Raw genomic sequence first — 19159 nt, forward strand, 5'->3', positions numbered from 1 at the left:
CTGAGTAGGTGTACTGGACCAGAGGTGGTGAGCAGTCGGATGGACAGTATGCGTTCCGAGCCATTTGAGGGAGGCTCTATCATGCTGAGCAAGGAGTTTCTGATGGCGAAGCCCACTCCATGCTGTCTTGGTTCTTCAGGATCCCTGCCCTGCCAGAAGAAGGTGTAGTCTTGCTCTGCTAGAGAGCCACTCGCGGGGAGGCGAGTCTCCTGAAGTGCTGCAATGTCCACATTGAATCTACTGAGCTCGTTGTTAATGATGGCGGTCTTCCGAGAATCGTTGATTTGTGTAAGGTCTTCCGACAGGCCAGGACACATAGTTCTGACGTTCCAGCTTGCAAAGCGAAGGGCTGGTACCTTCTTTCCTTTTTTCATGTTGTTTGGTGCGGTGTATCAGTCCACCTTTCGGGCAATGACCCTGAGCTCCAAGCACCCATTGAAGCAGGCAGACTGTGGCGGGACAGAACCTTATTGACCGGGGGCTGCCCGGTTTGAGGCGGGCGGTAGCTGTCCAGTGAGGTGCAATGACCTCTCCCACCGACAAAGGCAACCCGTGGCGCCCAGTTTCTACGCCAATTTATCTGGACTTATAACCCGTAACTGCTGCCTTCCGTGTTGTTTTAGTCGCTGTGAGGCAACTATGGAGTGACCTCTCCATGGCGCATGCCTGGGCAAAATTTATGGAGGTTGAGAGTTGCCCAGTCGTCAAAACCCCCCTCTCGGCCTTTCTGGTGGGGTCCAAAGGAGTGCAGGACACGACGTTTGGCACCAGTATGGCTGCAGGAACTGCCGGAAACATGCCAAAGGTGACACATGACCGCCTACGGGGTTCCGCTCCGGATTTTCTGTTAGGGTTTACTCTATAATAGATATATATGAACATACAAACTAGGAGCAGGAGTAGGCCATTTGGCCCCTCGTGCATGTTCTGCCATTCTACAAGATCATGACTGATCTGTTTGTGGACTCAACTCCACCTTCCTGCCCATCTCTGATACCGTTTGACTCCCTTGTTTGTCAAGAATCTGTCTACCTCTGCGTTAAAAACATTCAATGACCCTGCCTCTACTGCTCTCCGGAGAAGAGAGTTCCACAGACTCACAACATTCAGAGAAAAAAATATTCTCCTCATCTCTGTCTTTAATGGGAGACCTCTTATTTTTAAACTGTGCCCCCTAGCTTTAGTCTCTCCCACAAGGGGAAACATCCTTTCAACATCCACCCTGTCAAGTCCCCTCAGGATCTTACATGTTTCAATAAGATCACCTCTCATCCTTCTAAACTCCAGTGAATACAGACCCAACCTGTCCAACCTTTCCTCATTAGATAACCCTCTCATCCCAGAAATCAGTCAAGTGAACTTTCTCTGAACTGCTTTCAATGCAGTTATATCCTTTCTGAAGTAAGGAGATCAAAACTGTACAAAATACTCTATATGTGATCTCACCAAGGCCCTGTACAGCTGCAGTAAAACATCTCTACTCTTATATTCCATTCCCCTTGCAATAAATGACAGCATTGCATTTGTCTTCTTAATCAATTGCTGTACCTGTACACTAACTTTTTGTGTTTCATGTACTAGGACACCCAGATCCCTCTGCATCTGAGTTCTGCAATTTCTCTCCATTTAAATAATATGTTGTTTTTCCATTTTTCCAGCCAAAGTGGACAATTTCCCACTTTCCCACATTATACTCCATCTGCCAAATCTTTTCCCACTCACTTAACCTATCTATATCCCTTTGTAGACTCCTTGGTCTGGATTTTACCAGCCCCTCAACGTTGTTGCTCATGGCAGGGGGGCCCGTAAAATACTTGCGGGAGAGGCCCACCATGACCCACGACGCCGAGAAGGCCCCATCGCATGTTACCGGCGGTGGTGAGGCCTCAGTGTGGCCCCCACCGTCGCCAGGCAGTGGGGCCATTATTTAAATATTAAAATTAATTAAATCAAGATGCAAATAAACTACCTGGTCCCAGCGGCTGTCCCACGCCGATATTACAGCCGCCAGCTGCAACCTGCATGTTTTTGGAACTCGGAACGGAGTTGCAAGATGGGACACTGGTGGGGAAGGGGCAGGAGTAAAATTATCAGGGCGGAGGGTGTGGGGAAAGCGGGGAAATCTTTTTTTATTGGCTGTGGGGATGGTGGGAAGGGGTTGAAATGTGACGAGGTTGGGGGGCAAGTTCGAGGTGGGAATAAAGTTGATTTTCGGCATATGAGCCAATTAAAAAATCATTGGGTGGGTGGGAAAGGACCTACAGCTTTCATTTACTTTTTTATTTAAGGTCAATGTAAAATACTGTTGCTTTAAAAATTCAAATGTCTTCTGAGGGCTTGAAGCCCTTTAAAAATGGCGTCAGTGCCTGGATGTTGGCGGCGGACGCTGTTACCAGGGATGGTGCGGCCGCTCCCGATGATGTCATTAGGGGCGGTCGCTCTGCCCCATCCCCCTCCTGCTTGTAATATCGCGGGGGCTGAGCCGTGGCCAATGCCTGTGGGCACGCTGCTGACTTTAGAGTGCGCTGCCACAATTTGCAAAGTTCAGTCCCTTCTGCCCTCTTCACAACTTTCTCTCCTACCTATCTTTGTGTCATCAGCAAATTTAGCAAGCATACATTCTGTCCCTTCATCCAAATCATAAATAAAGATTGTAAATGGTTGAGGCCCCAGCACTGATCCCTGTGACACTCCACTAGTTACAGCTTGTCAACATGAAAATGACCCATTTATGCCTACTCTCTGTTTCCTGTTAGCTTACCAATCCCCTATCCATGCTAATATGTTACACCCTATACCATGGGCTCTTGGAGCCATAGAGTCATTTACGGCATAGAAGGAGGCCATTTGGCCCATCGAGTCTATGCCGACTCTCCACAGAGCAATCCAGTCCGTCCCACTCCCCTGCTCAATCCCTCTTACTTTGTTTCGTAACCATTGCTGTTGCACCTTGTCAAATGCCTTCCAGAAATCCAAGTACACCACATCCACAGGTTACCCTTTATCCATATTGCTTGTTACTTCCTCAAATAACTCTAATAAATGAGTCAAACATGATTTCCCTTTCACAAAACCATGTTGACTCTGCCTGATTGCACTGAGATTTTCTAAATGACCTGCTATAACCTCCTTAATAATAGATTCCAGCATTTTCCCTAAGACAGATGTTAAGCTAACTGGCCTGTAGTTTCCTGCTTTCTGTCTTCCTCCTTTTTTGAATAGCAGAGTTACATTCACTATTTTCCACTCTGATGGGACCTTTCCAGAATCTAGGGAATTTTGGAAAATTAAAACCAATGTAACCACTATCTCAGCAGCCACTTCTTTTAAGACCCTCGGATGAAGCCCACCAGGACCTGGGGACTTGTCAGCTTATAGTTCTATTAATGTTTTCAGTTCCCTTTCCCTGGTGATGGTAACTATTTTAAGTTCCTCCCTCCCTTTCAACTCTTGATTCACAATTACTTCTGGGATGTTATTTATATCCTCTACAGTGAAGACAGATGCAAAACATCTGTTCAATTGCTCCACCATTTTCTTATTTTCCATTATTAACTCCCTATACTCACTCTCTAGAGGACCAACACTCACTTTTCTTACTCTTTTCCTTTTTAAATACTCATAAAAACTCTTAACTATCCGTTTTTATATTTCTAGCTAGCTTTCTCTCATACTCTAATTTCGTTCTCATTATTCTTTTGGTCATTCTTTGCTGTTTTTTATATTCTGTCCAATCTTCTGACCTGCCAATACTCTTCACTGAATTGTACACTTTTTCTTTCAATTTGGTACTATCTTTAACTTCCTTAGTTAGCCACGGATGGTGCGTCCTTCCCCTAGAGTCTTTCTTTCTCACTGGAATGTAGCTTTGCTGAGTGTTTTGACATATCCCCTTAAATGTCTGCCACTGCATCTCTACTGACCTATCCCTTAACCTAATTTCCCAGTTTACTTTATCCAGCTCTGTCTTCAAACCCTCATAATTACCCTTATTTAAATTTAAAACACTTGTCTTAGATCCACTTTTCTCACCCTCAAACTGAATGTGAAATTCGATCATATTATGATCACTGCTACGCAGGTGCGCCTTCATTATGAGGTCATCAATTAGTCCCATCTCATTGCACAGTACCAGATCTAGTATAGCCTGCTTTCTGGTTGGCTATCGAACTGCTCTAAGAAACTGTCCTGAAAACAATGCATGAACTCAACATCCAGGCTAACTTTGCCAATCTGATTCATCCAATCTATCTGCAGATTAAAATTACCCATGATTATCAGTGTACCTTTCTCACAAGCCCTCATTATTTCTTCCTGTAAACCTCGTCCTACAGTGTGGTAACTGTTGGGGTCCTATAAACTACTCCCACTAGTGACTTCATAACATTACTATTTCTTATCTCTGTCCAAATTGATTCTACATCTTGATTTTTAGAACTAAGATCACCTCTCTCTATTATATTATTGTCATCCTTAATTAACAGAGCTCCCCCTCCACTTTTTCCGAGTTTCCTGTCCTTCCAAAATGTCATGTACCCTTAAATATTCAGGTCCCAGCCTTTGCCATCTTGCATCCATGTCTCTGTAAGGGTTATGAGATCATACATATTTATGTCTATTTGAGCTATCAATTCATTTGTTTTGTTACAAATGCTGCACACATTCAAATACAGAGCCTTTACTTCTGTCTTTTTACTATTTGTGCAACCTCTCGCCTCAGCTGCTTACACACTCTTAATTTTATACATTCTGTCCCTTCCTGCCACACTCTGATTATCATTTCCATTATTGCTACTTTTCTCTATTACCTTGTCCTCTCTCTTTAATTTAGCATATCTTGGGAATTGCTGAAAATAGAGACATGTTGTCGAAGCTTTTCGTCTTGCACTCATCAGGACAATCCATAAGAATAACCAATGTAAGGGAAAACAACAGCTTATGCTGCATGAGAAGAGAGTGCTGATTGGTTGACAAGTGAACTCCGATTGACAGAGGTGTTGCTATGGAGAATGTATCAGTTTGTGGTAACTGACAAATAACTGCAAAGCTTTGTTTGAAATTTAAATCAGGCAGCTTGACTCTGATTTGTCAAGTCCCTGAGGAATGAACCAGCAAATGGTTGTCACTTACTTTGTTCGGCTGAAACAGGCGCAATGTGTGTACATGTTCTTTCTGTCTACAAAGTACAGGGCCCTATGTATTAATACATGTAGCTTCCAGTATGCGCAAATGAGCCACACTGCGAGTCCTACTGACAATCTTAAATTGGTTGTCAGCGTAGTTCTTAGCACACTGCGGATTATTTAGCAAATGTTGTCCAATCGCGGAATCACATCTAATGTTGGACACTGTGTTTTGAGTTTTGCAAGCACAAGCTGGTTGGGTACGGCCTGTATCTTGCCTGTTGTGAACAGCAGAAAGGACATGTTGTTTGATATGATCTGCCAGTCTTTGGGACATACGGCCTATATACCTAGCATTACACTGGCATTGAAATTCATATATCACATTACCCATTTGTGTGATAGGCAGGACGTCTTTTTGGCTTGACGGCAGCATCCTGTTAGTGTCGAACATCACACGTGTTGCTACTGCATAGTAGCAGCATGTAACAGCTAGCTTTACTTGTTGCTCAAACTTTTGGGATACATTACCCTTCCGGGGTAATTTGAGGTAAACTGGGCACTTTTCTTTCAAGACATCCTGTGTGTCAATGGCTACCCTGATCAGATCATTCCTCGCTGTATAACGTTCAAACTTATGTCAGGGCCTAAGGATGTCATTTTCGGCCCTGGAAAGTGCCCAGTCTACCTCAAGTAACCATGACAGTCAAGAAAGAGCTATTGCATCCAAAGGCCAATTGCTCCATGTAGATACTCGGGTAACATATATTCCAGAGGAGTCTAATAAATGGAGGGATGCAACAATTGTGGGACGTGCAGGAAAATCTACAGGCAAGTTTAAATATTGGTTAAATGTTCAAGATGATGGCCAAGAAGCCAGAGCCATAGACTGGCAGAGTGGGGTGAAAGAGTGGAGGGTAAGAAAGTGCAATGCAAGCTTTGATAGAGGGTCTGGCAGTGATTCTTGTGTAAGGAAGCGATCACGTACTTCAATAAAGGGCGAGGGAGATCTTCTAGCAGTAGTTCCGAAAGACATCAAAGTGCTAATAGAGGCCGTAGTTTGAGGAGATTCCACAGTGAAATGAAGGCGAGAGGGCAGTCTCAGAATAGAACGGGAAGCAGAAGTTCTCATGACCATGAAGTTTTAGTGGCTGCCAATAAACATGAGGATAAACTAGTAAGAGAAGCAAAACATAAAGGATTAGAGAGTTTGGAGTTTATTATGAGATACCAGATAGGGGACAACCAGCCTTGTCACATAGATGGATTTGTACTGAAAAAGTCCTTCCTGATGGAATTTATAAGGCTAAAGCGAGGCTTGTTGCAAGGGGTTTTGAGGAGTGACTGGGTGATACCGATGTTAGAGTGGACTCTCCCACAGCTGGAAAAGTAATCTTGAAAATCTTTTTTAGCCCTTCTGGCCACATATTCATGGGAGTATAGATCCATTGACATAAAAGCTGCATTTCTACAAGGTGATACTTTTTCAGAGAAGTGTTTCTGAAACTACCTAAAGAGGCAGCAAATGCAGAAGGAAAATTATGGAAACTGAACGAATGTGTTTATAGCGTTAATCATGCTTCAAGGGTGTGGTATTTCTCAGTGAGATCTGTTTTATTGAAAAATTGGTTGTGTTCAACTAAAAGCAGATCATGCCATAATTTATTGGTATAAAGGTAAACTTTCAGGCATCTTCATGATGCACGTTGATGATTCATTTTAGGTTGGTACTGCAGATTTTGAGAAATATGTTAAGATAGGTAGGAAAGTCACTTGTGAAAAGGACATCAGGAGGCTACAAAGGGATATAGATAGGTTAAGTGAGTGGGCAAAGACACGGCAAATGGAGTAGAACTGAGGGGAGACTGTTCACCATCCCGTGGGAGACTGTGTAACTGAGGGGAGACTGTTCACCATCCCGTGGGAGACTGTGTAACTGAGGGGAGACTGTTCACCATCCCGTGGGAGACTGTGTAACTGAGGGGAGACTGTTCACCATCCCACAGGAGACTGTGTAAATGAGGTGAGACGGTGGAACTGAGGTGAGACTGTTCAACTGAGGGGAGACTGTTCAACTGAGGGGAGACTGTGTAACTGAGGGGACACTGTGTAGTATCACATGGGGAGGCGGGGCCGTAGTGGTGTTATCACTGGACTAGTAAACCAAAGACCCAGGGTATTGATCTGGAGACATGTGTTCGAATCCCACCACAGCAGAAGGTGGAATTTGAATTTAATTAATAAATCTGGAATTAAAAGCTAGTCTAATGATGGCCATGAAACCATTGTCGATTGTTGTAAAAACCCATCTGGTTCACTAATGTCCTTTGGGAAGGAAATCTGCTGTCCTTACCTGGTCTGGCCTACATGTGACTCCAGACCCTCAGCAATGTGGTTAACTCTTACACACTCTCTGAAATGGCCTAGCAAACTACTCAGTTGTACCTAACCGCTACAAAGTCAATAAAAAGGAATGAAACCGGACGGATCATCCGGCATTGATCTAGGCACCGGAAACGACAACGGCAAACCCAGCCCTGTCGACCCTGCAAAGTCCTCCTTACTAACATCTAGGGGCTTGTGCCAAAGTTGGGAGAGCTGTCCCACAGACCAGTCAAGCAACAGCCTGACATAGTCATACTCACGGAATCATACCTTACAGACTATGTCCCAGACACTGCAATCACTATCCCTGGGTATGTCCTGTCCCACCGGCAGTGGGACAGTGGTCTACAGTAGGGAGGGAGTTGCCCTGGGAGTCCTCAACATCGACTCCGGACCCCATGAAGTCTCATGGCATCAGGTCAAACATGGGCAAAGTAACCTCCTACTGATTACCACCTACCGCCCTCCCTCAGCTGATGACTCAGTACTCCACCATGTTGAACAGCACTTGGAGGAAGCACCGAGGGTGGCAAGGGCACAGAATGTACTCTGGGTGGGGGACTTCAATGTCCATCACCAAGAGTGGCTCGGTAGCACCACTACTGACCGAGCTGGCCGAGTACTAAAGGACATAGCTGCTAGACTGGGTCTGCGGCAGGTGGTGGGGGAACCAACACGAGGGAAAAACATACTTGACCTCGACCTCACCAATCTGCCTGCCGCAGATGCTTCTGTCCATGACTGTATTGGTAGGAGTGACCACCACATAGTCCTTGTGAAGACAAAGTCCCACCTTCACACTGAGGATACCGTCCATCGTGTTGTGTGGCACTATCACCATGCTAAATGGGATAAATGTCGAACAGATCAAGCAATGCAAAACTGGGCATCCATTAGGCGCTGTGGGCCATCAGCAGCAGCAGGACTGTACTCAACCACAATCTGTAACCTCATGGCCCGGCATATCCCCCACTCTACCATTACCATCAAGCCAGGAGACCAACCCTGGTTCAATGAAGGAGCAGCACCAGGCATACCTCAAAATGAGGTTCCCAACTGGTGAAGCTACAACCCAGGACTACTTGCATGCCAAACTGCATAAGCAGCATGCAATAGACAGAGCTAAGCGATCCCATAACCAACGGATCAGATCTAAGCTCTGCAGTCCTGCCACATCTAGTCGTGAATGGTGGTGGACAATTAAACAACTAACTGGAGAAGGTGGCTCCACAAATATCCCCATCCTCAATGATGGGGGAACCCAGCACATCAGTGCGAAAGATAAGGCTGAAGCATTTGCAACAATCTTCAGCCAGAAGTGCCGAGTCGATGATGCATCTCGGCTTCCTCCTGAAGTCCCCAGCATTACAGATGCCAGACTTCAGCCAATTCGATTCACTCCGCATGATATCAAGAAACGACTGAAGGCACTGGATACTGCAAAGGCTATGGGCCCTGACAACATTCCGGCAATAGTAGTGAAGACCTGTGCTTCAGAACTTGCCGCGCCCCTAGCCAAGCTGTTCCAGTACAGCTACAACACTGGCATCTAACCGGCAATGTGGAAAATTGCCCAGGTATGTCCTGTACACAAAAAGCAGGACAAATCCAACCCGGCCAATTACTGTCCCATCAGTCTATCTCAATCATCAGTAAAGTGATGGAAGGTGTCATCAACAGTGCCATCAAGCGGCACTTGCTTAGCAATAACCTGCTCAGTGACGCTCAGTTTGGGTTCTGCCAGGGCCACTCAGCTCCTGACCTCATTACAGCCTTGGTTCAGACATGGACAAAAGAGCTGAACTCAAGAGGTGAGGTGAGAGTGACTGCACTTGACATCAAGGCAGCATTTCACCGAGTATGGAATCAAGGAGCCCTAGCAAAACTGGAGTCAATAGGAATCAGGGGGAAAACTCTCTGCTGGTTGGAGTCATACCTAGCGCAAAGGAAGATGGCTGTGGTTGTTGGAGGTCAATCATCTGAGCGCCAGAACATCACTGCAGAAGTTCCTTAGGGTAGTGTCCTAGGCCCAACCATCTTCAGCTGCTTCATCAATGACCTTCCTTCAATCGCTGATGATTGCACAATGTTCAGCACCATTCGCAACTCCTCAGATGCTGAAGCAGTCCGTGTAGAAATGCAGCAAGACCTGGACAATGTCCAGGCTTGGGCTGATAAATGGTAAGTAACATTTGTGCCACACAAGTGCCAGGCAGCCCGCTTGATTGGCACGCGATCCACACCCTTCACTCCCTCCACCACCGACGCACAGTGGCAGCAGTGTGTACCATCGACAAGATGCACTGCAGCAACGCACCAAGGCTCCTTAGACAGCACCTTCCAAACCCGCGACCCCTACCACCTCGAAGGACAAGAGCAGCAGATGCATGAGAACATCACCACCTTCAAGTTCCCGTCCAAGTCATACACCATCCTGGCTTGGAATTATATCGCTGTTCCATCACTGTCGCTGGGTCAAAATCCTGGAACTCCCTTCCTGATAGCACTGTGAGTGTACCTACCTCACATGGACTGCAGCAGTTCAAGAAGGCAGCTCACCACCACCTTCTCAAGGGCAATTAGGGATGGGCAATAAATGCTGGCATAGCTAGTGACGCCCACATCCCCATGAATGAATTAAAAAAAAGTGTAACTGAGGGGAGACTGTTCACTATCCCATGGGAGACTGTTTTACTGAGGGGAGATTGTTCACCATCCCCCGGGAGACTGTGTAACTGAGAAGAGACTGTGTAACTGAGAGGAGACTGTTCACTATCCCAGGGAGACTGTGTAACTGAGGGGAGTCTGTGTAACTGAGGAGAGACTGTGTAACTGAGAGGAGACTGTTCACTATCCCAGGGAGACTGTGTAACTGAGGAGAGACTGTGTAACTGAGGGGAGACTGTGTAACTGAGAGGAGACTGTTCACTATCCCAGGGAGACTGTGTAACTGAGGAGAGACTGTGTAACTGAGAGGAGACTGTGTAACTGAGAGGAGACTGTTCACTATCCCAGGGAGACTGTGTAACTGAGGAGAGACTGTGTAACTGAGGAGAGACTGTGTAACTGAGGAGAGACTGTGTAACTGAGGGAAGACTGTGTAACTGAGGAGAGACTGTTCACTATCCCAGGGAGACTGTGTAACTGAGGAGAGACTGTGTAACTGAGGGGAGACTGTGTAACTGAGAGGAGACTGTTCACTATCCCAGGGAGACTGTGTAACTGAGGAGAGACTGTGTAACTGAGGAGAGACTGTGTAACTGAGAGGAGACTGTGTAACTGAGAGGAGACTGTTCACTATCCCAGGGAGACTGTGTAACTGAGGAGAGACTGTGTAACTGAGGAGAGACTGTGTAACTGAGGAGAGACTGTGTAACTGAGGGGAGACTGTGTAACTGAGGAGAGACTGTTCACTATCCCAGGGAGACTGTGTAACTGAGGGGAGTCTGTGTAACTGAGAGGAGACTGTTCACTATCCCAGGGAGACTGTGTAACTGAGGGGAGGATGTGTAACTGAGGGGAGACTGTGTAACTGAGGGGAGACGGTGTAACTGAGAGGAGACTGTGTAACTGAGAGGAGACTGTTCACTATCCCAGGGAGACTGTGTAACTGAGGAGAGACTGTGTAACTGAGGGGAGACTGTTCACTATCCCAGGGAAACTGTGTAACTGAGGAGAGACTGTGCAACTGAGGGGAGACTGTGTAACTAAGGAGAGACTGTGTAACTGAGTGGAGACGGTGTAACTGAGGCAAGACTGTTCACTATCCCAGGGAGGCTGTGCAACTGAGGGGAGACGGTGTAACTGAGGCAAGACTGTTCACTATCCCAGGGAGACTGTGCAACTGAGTGGAGACTGTTCACTATCCCAGGGACACTGTGTAACTGAGGGGAGACGGTGTAACTGAGGAGAGACTGTGTAACTGAGTGGAGACTGTTCACTATCCCAGGGAGACTGTGTAACTGAGGGGAGACTGTGTAACTGAGGGGAGGCTGTGTAACTGAGGGGAGACTGTGTAACTGAGGGGAGACTGTGTAACTGAGAGGAGACTGTGTAACTGATGAGAGACTGTTCACTATCCCAGGGAGACTGCGTAACTGAGGAGAGACTGTGTAACTGAGGGGAGACTGTTCACTATCCCAGGGAGACTGTGTAACTGAGGAGAGACTGTGTAACTGAGAGGAGACTGTGTAACTGAGGAGAGACTGTGTAACTGAGTGGAGACTGTTCACTATCCCAGGGAGACTGTGTAACTGAGGTGACACTGTGTAACTGAGGCAAGACTGTTCACTATCCCAGGGAGACTGTGTAACTGAGGAGAGACTGTGTAACTGAGTGGAGACTGTTCACTATCCCAGGGAGACTGTGTAACTGAGGGGAGACTGGGTAACTGAGAGCAGACTGTTCACTATCCCAGGGAGACTGTGTAACTGAGGGGAGACTGTGCAACTGAGGAGAGACTGTGCAACTGAGTGGAGACTGTTCACTATCCCAGGGAGACTGTGTAAGTGAGTGGAGACTGTTCACTATCCCAGGGAGACTGTGTAACTGAGGAGAGACTGTGTAACTGAGTGGAGACTGTTCACTATCCCAGGGAGACTGTGTAACTGAGGGGAGACTGTTCACTATCCCAGGGAGACTGTGTAACTGAGTGGAGACTGTTCACTATCCCAGGGAGACTGTGTAACTGAGGGGAGACTGTGTAACTGAGGGGACACTGTTCACTATCCCAGGGAGACTGCGTAACTGAGTGGAGACTTTTCACTATCCCAGGGAGACTGTGTAACTGAGGGGAGACTGTGTAACTGCGGAGAGACTGTGTAACTGAGTGGAGACTGTTCACTATCCCAGGGAGACTGTGTAACTGAGGGGAGACTGTGTAACTGAGGGGAGACTGTTCACTATCCCAGGGAGACTGTGTAACTGAGGAGAGACTGTTTAACTGAGGGGAGACTGTTCACTATCCCAGGGAGTCTGTGTAACTGAGGAGAGACTGTGTAACTGAGGGGAGTCTGTGGAACTGAGGAGAGACTGTGAAACTGAGGGGAGACTGTGTAACTGAGAGGAGACTGTTCACCATCCCATGGGAGACTGTGTAACTGAGGAGAGACTGTGTAACTGAGGGGAGACTGTTCACCATCGCATGGGAGACTGTGTAACTGAGGGGAGACTGTTCACTATCCCAGGGAGTCTGTGTAACTGAGGAGAGACTGTGTAACTGAGGGGAGACTGTTCACTATCCCAGGGAGACTGTGTAACCGAGGGGAGACTGTGGAACTGAGGAGAGACTGTGTAACTGAGGGGAGACTGTTCACTATCCCAGGGAGACTGTGTAACTGAGTGGAGACTGTTCACTATCCCAGGGAGACTGTGTAACTGAGTGGAGACTGTTCACCATCCCATGGGAGACTGTGTAACTGATGAGAGACTGTGGAACTGAGGGGAGACTGTGTAACTGAGGGCAGACTGTGTAACTGAGGGCAGACTGTTAACTATCCCAGGGAGTCTGTGTAACTGAGGGGAGACTGTGTAACTGAGGAGAGACTGTGTAACTGAGGGGAGACTGTTCACCATCCCATGGGAGACTGTGTAACTGAGGAGAGACTGTGTAACTGAGATGAGACTGTTCACTATCCCAGGGAGACTTTGTAACTGAGGAGAGACTGTGTAACTGGAGACTGTTCACTATCCCAGGGAGACTGTGTAACTGAGGGGAGACTGTGTAACTGAGGGGAGACTGTTCACCATCCCATGGGAGACTGTGTAACTGAGGAGAGAAAGTGTAACTGAGGGGAGACTGTTCACTATCCCAGGGAGACTGTTCACTATCCCGGAGAGACTGTGTAACTGAGGGGAGACTGTGTAACTGAGGGGAGACTGTGTAACTGAGCGGAGTCTGTGTAACTGAGGAGAGACTGTGTAACTGAGAGGAGACTGTTCACTATCCCAGGGAGACTGTGTAACTGAGGAGAGACTGTGTAACTGAGGGGAGACTGTGTAACTGAGAGGAGACTGTTCACTATCCCAGGGAGACTGTGTAACTGAGGGGAGACTGTGTAACTGAGGGGAGACTGTGTAACTGAGATGAGACTGTTCACTATCCCAGGGAGACTTTGTAACTGAGGAGAGACTGTGTAACTGAGATGAGACTGTTCACTATCCCAGGGAGACTTTGTAACTGAGGAGAGACTGTGTAACTGAGTGGAGACTGTTCACTATCCCAGGGAGACTGTGTAACTGAGGGGAGACTGTGTAACTGAGGGGAGACTGTTCACTATCCCAGGGAGACTGTGCAACTGAGTGGAGACTGGTCACTATCCCAGGGAGACTGTGTAACTGAGGGGAGACTGTGTAACTGAGGGGACACTTTTCGCTATCCCAGGGAGACTGTGTAACTGAGGGGAGACTGTTTACTATCCCAGGGAGACTGTGTAACTGAGTGGAGACTGTTCACTATCCCAGGGAGACTGTGTAACTGAGGGGAGACTGTGTAACTGAGTGGAGACTGTTCACTATCCCAGGGAGACTGTTCACTATCCCAGGGAGACTGTGTAACTGAGGGGAGACTGTGTAACTGAGGGGAGACTGTTCACTATCCCAGGGAGACTGTGTAACTGAGGGGAGGCTGTGTAACTGAGGAGAGACTGTGTAACTGAGATGAGACTGTTCACTATCCCAGGGAGACTTTGTAACTGAGGAGAGACTGTGTAACTGAGTGGAGACTGTTCACTATCCCAGGGAGACTGTGTAACTTAGGGGAGACTGTGTAACTGAGGGGAGACTGTTCACTATCCCAGGGAGACTGTGTAACTGAGTGGAGACTGTTCAATATCCCAGGGAGACTGTGTAACTGAGGGGAGACTGTGTAACTGAGGGGACACTTTTCGCTATCCCAGGGAGACTGTGTAACTGAGGGGAGACTGTTCACTATCCCAGGGAGTCTGTGTAACTGAGGAGAGACTGTGAAACTGAGGGGAGACTGTGTAACTGAGAGGAGACTGTTCACCATCCCATGGGAGACTGTGTAACTGAGGAGAGACTGTGTAACTGAGGGGAGACTGTTCACCATCGCATGGGAGACTGTGTAACTGAGGAGAGACTGTGTAACTGAGGGGAGACTGTTCACTATCCCAGGGAGTCTGTGTAACTGAGGAGAGACTGTGTAACTGAGGGGAGACTGTTCACTATCCCAGGGAGACTGTGTAACCGAGGGGAGACTGTGGAACTGAGGAGAGACTGTGTAACTGAGGGGAGACTGTTGACTATCCCAGGGAGACTGTGTAACTGAGTGGAGACTGTTCACTATCCCAGGGAGACTGTGTAACTGAGTGGAGACTGTTCACCATCCCATGGGAGACTGTGTAACTGATGAGAGACTGTTCACTATCCCAGGGAGACTGTGTAACTGAGGAGAGACTGTGTAACTGAGGGGAGACTGTGTAACTGAGGGCAGACTGTTAACTATCCCAGGGAGTCTGTGTAACTGAGGAGAGACTGTGTAACTGAGGGGAGACTGTTCACCATCCCATGGGAGACTGTGTAACTGAGGAGAGAAAGTGTAACTGAGGGGAGACTGTTCACTATCCCAGGGAGACTGTGTAACTGAGGAGAGACTGTGTAACTGAGGGGAGACTGTGTAACTGAGGGGAGTCTGTGTAACTGAGGAGAGACTGTGTAACTGAGAGGAGACTGTTCACTATCCCAGGGAGACTGTGTAACTGAGGGGAGGCTGTGTAACTGAGGAGAGACTCTGTAACTGAGGGGAGACTGTGTAACTGAGATGAGACTGTTCACTATCCCAGGGAGACTTTGTAACTGAGGAGAGACTGTGTAACTGAGTGGAGACTGTTCACTATCCCAGGGAGACTGTGTAACTGAGGGGAGACTGTGTAACTGAGGGGAGACTGTTCACTATCCCAGGGAGACTGTGTAACTGAGTGGAGACTGTTCACTATCCCAGGGAGACTGTGTAACTGAGGGGACATTTTTCGCTATCCCAGGGAGACTGTGTAACTGAGGGGAGACTGTTCACTATCCCAGGGAGACTGTGTAACTGAGTGGAGACTGTTCACTATCCCAGGGAGACTGTGTAACTGAGGGGAGACTGTGTAACTGAGTGGAGACTGTTCACTATCCCAGGGTGACTGTGTAACAGAGGAGAGACTGTGTAACTGAGGGGAGACTGTTCACCATCCCATGGGAGACTGTGTAACTGAGGAGAGACTGTGTAACTGAGGGGAGACTGTTCACTATCCCAGGGAGTCTGTGTAACTGAGGAGAGACTGTGTAACTGAGTGGAGACTGTTCACTATCCCAGGGAGACTGTGTAACTGAGTGGAGACTGTTCACCATCCCATGGGAGACTGTGTAACTGATGAGAGACTGTTCACTATCCCAGGGAGTCTGTGTAACTGAGGAGAGACTGTGTAACTGAGGGGAGACTGTGTAACTGAGGGCAGACTGTTAACTATCCCAGGGAGTCTGTGTAAGTGAGGGGTGACTGTTCACTATCCCAGGGAGACTGTGTAACTGAGGGGAGACTGTGTAACTGAGGGCAGACTGTTAACTATCCCAGGGAGTCTGTGTAACTGAGGGGAGACTGTGTAACTGAGGAGAGACTGTGTAACTGAGGGGAGACTGTTCACTCTCCCAGGGAGACTGTGTAACTGAGGAGAGACTGTGTAACTGAGGGGAGTCTGTGTAACTGAGGAGAGACTGTGTAACTGAGAGGAGACTGTTCGCTATCCCAGGGAGACTGTGTAACTGAGGGGAGACTGTGTAACTGAGGGGAGACTGTGTAACTGAGAGGAGACTGTTCACTATCCCAGGGAGACTGTGTAACTGAGGGGAGACTGTGTAACTGAGATGGGACTGTTCACTATCCCAGGGAGACTTCGTAACTGAGGAGAGACTGTGTAACTGAGGGGAGACTGTGTAACTGAGAGGAGACTGTTCGCTATCCCAGGGAGACTGTGTAACTGAGGAGAGACTGTGTAACTGAGGAGAGACTGTGTAACTGAGGGGAGACTGTTCACTATCCCAGGGAGACTGTGTAACTGAGTGGAGAGTGTTCACTATCCCAGGGAGACTGTGTAACTGAGGGGAGACTGTGTAACTGAGGGGAGACTGTTCACAATCCCAGGGAGACTGTGTAACTGAGGAGAGACTGTGTAACTGAGGGGAGACTGTTCACTATCCCAGGCATACTGTGTAACAGAGTGGAGACTGTTCACTATCCCAGGGAGACTGTGTAACTGAGGAGAGACTGTGTAACTGAGGGGAGACTGTTCACCATCCCATGGCAGACTGTGTAACTGAGGAGAGACTGTGTAACTGAGGGGAGACTGTTCACTATCCCAGGGAGTCTGTGTAACTGAGGAGAGACTGTGAAACTGAGGGGAGACTGTGTAACTGAGGGCAGACTGTTAACTATCCCAGGGAGTCTGTGTAACTGAGGAGAGACTGTAACTGAGGGGAGACTGTTCACTATCCCAGGGAGACTGTGTAACTCAGGAGAGACTGTGTAACTGAGGGGAGACTGTTCACTATCCCAGGGAGACTGTGTAACTGAGGAGAGACTGTGTAACTGAGGGGAGACTGTTCACTGTCCCAGGGAGACTGTGTAACTGAGGGGAGACTGTTCACTATCCCAGGGAGACTGTGTAACTGAGGAGAGACTGTGTAACTGAGGGGAGACTGTTCACCATCCCATGGCAGACTGTGTAACTGAGGAGAGACTGTGTAACTGAGGGGAGACTGTTCACTATCCCAGGGAGACTATGTAACTGAGGGGAGACTGTGTAACTGAGGAGAGACTGTGTAACTGAGGGCAGACTGTTCACTATCCCAGGGGGACTGTGTAACTCAGGAGAGACTGTGTAACTGAGGGGAGACTGTTCACTATCCCAGGGAGACTGTGTAACTGAGGAGAGACTGTGTAACTGAGGGGAGACTGTTCACTATCCCAGGGAGACTGTGTAACTGAGGGGAGACTGTTCACTATCCCAGGGAGACTGTGTAACTGAGGGGAGACTGTGTAACTGAGGAGAGACTGTGTAACTGAGGTGAGACTGTTCACTATCCCAGGGAGACTGTGGAACAGAGAGGAGACTGTGTAACTGAGGGGAGACTGTTCACTATCCTAGGGAGACTGTGTAACTGAGTGGAGACTGTTCACTATCCCAGGGAGACTGTGTAACTGAGGAGAGACTGTAACTGAGGGGAGACTGTTCACTATCCCAGGGAGAATATGTAACTGAGGGGAGACTGTGTAACTGAGGGGAGACTGTTCACTATCCCAGGGAGACTGTGTAACTGAGGAGAGACTGTGTAATTGAGGGGAGACTGTTCACTATCCCAGGGAGACTGTGTAACTGAGGAGAGACTGTGTAATTGAGGGGAGACTGTTCACTATCCCAGGGAGACTGTGTAACTGAGGGGAGACTGTGTAACTGAGGAGAGACTGTGTGACTGAGGGGAGACTGTTCACTATCCCCGGGAGACTGTGTAACTGAGGGGAGACTGTTCACTATCCCAGGGAGACTGTGTAACTGAGGGGAGACTGTGTAACTGAGGAGAGACTGTGTAACTGAGGGGAGACTGTTCACTATCCCAGGGAGACTGTGTAACTGAGAGGTGACTGTGTAACTGAGGGGAGACTGTTCACTATCCCAGGGAGACTGTGCAACTGAGTGGAGACTGTTCACTATCCCAGGGAGACTGTGTAACTGAGTGGAGACTGTTCATCATCCCATGGGAGACTGTGTAACTGAGGAGAGACTGTTCACTATCCCAGGGAGTCTGTGTAACTGAGGGGAGACTGTGTCACTGAGGGGAGACTGTTCACTATCCCAGGGAGACTGTGTAACTGAGGGGAGACTGTGTAACTGAGGGCAGACTGTTAACTATCCCAGGGTGTCTGTGTAACTGAGGGGAGACTGTGTAACTGAGGAGAGACTGTGTAACTGAGGGGAGACTGTTCACCATCCCATGGGAGACTGTGTAACTGAGGGGAGACTGTTCATTATCCCAGGGAGACTGTGTAACTCAGGAGAGACAGTGTAACTGAGGGGAGACCGTTCACCATCCCATGGGAGGCTGTGTAATTGAGTGGAGACTGTGTAATTGAGTGGAGACTGTGTAATTGAGTGGAGACTGTGTAACTGAGGGGAGACAGTTAACCATCTCCTGGGAGACTGTGTAACTGAGGAGAGACTCTGTAACTGAGGGGACACTGTTCAACTGAGTGGAGACTGTTCACCATCACGTGCGAGACTGTGTAACTGAGTGGAGATTGTTCACCATCCCATGTGAGACTGTGTAACTGAGGAGATACTGTGTAACTGAGGGGAGACTGTTCACCATCCCTAGTGAGACTGTGTAACTGAGGGGAGACTGTGTAACTGAGTGGAGACTGTGTAACTGAGGAGAGACTGTTCACCATCCCATGTGAGACTGTGTAATTGAGGGGAGACTGTGTAACTGAGGGGAGACTGTTCACCATACTGCAGGAGACTCTGTAACTGAGGGGAGACTGTGTAATTGACTGGAGACTGTGTAACTGAGGAGAGACTGTTCACCATCCCATTTGAGACTGTGTAACTGAGGGGAGACTGTGTAACTGAGTGGAGACTGTGTAACTGAGGAGAGAC

Source organism: Heterodontus francisci, chromosome 3, assembly GCF_036365525.1.
Source record: "Heterodontus francisci isolate sHetFra1 chromosome 3, sHetFra1.hap1, whole genome shotgun sequence".
NCBI classification, from domain to species: domain Eukaryota; kingdom Metazoa; phylum Chordata; class Chondrichthyes; order Heterodontiformes; family Heterodontidae; genus Heterodontus; species Heterodontus francisci.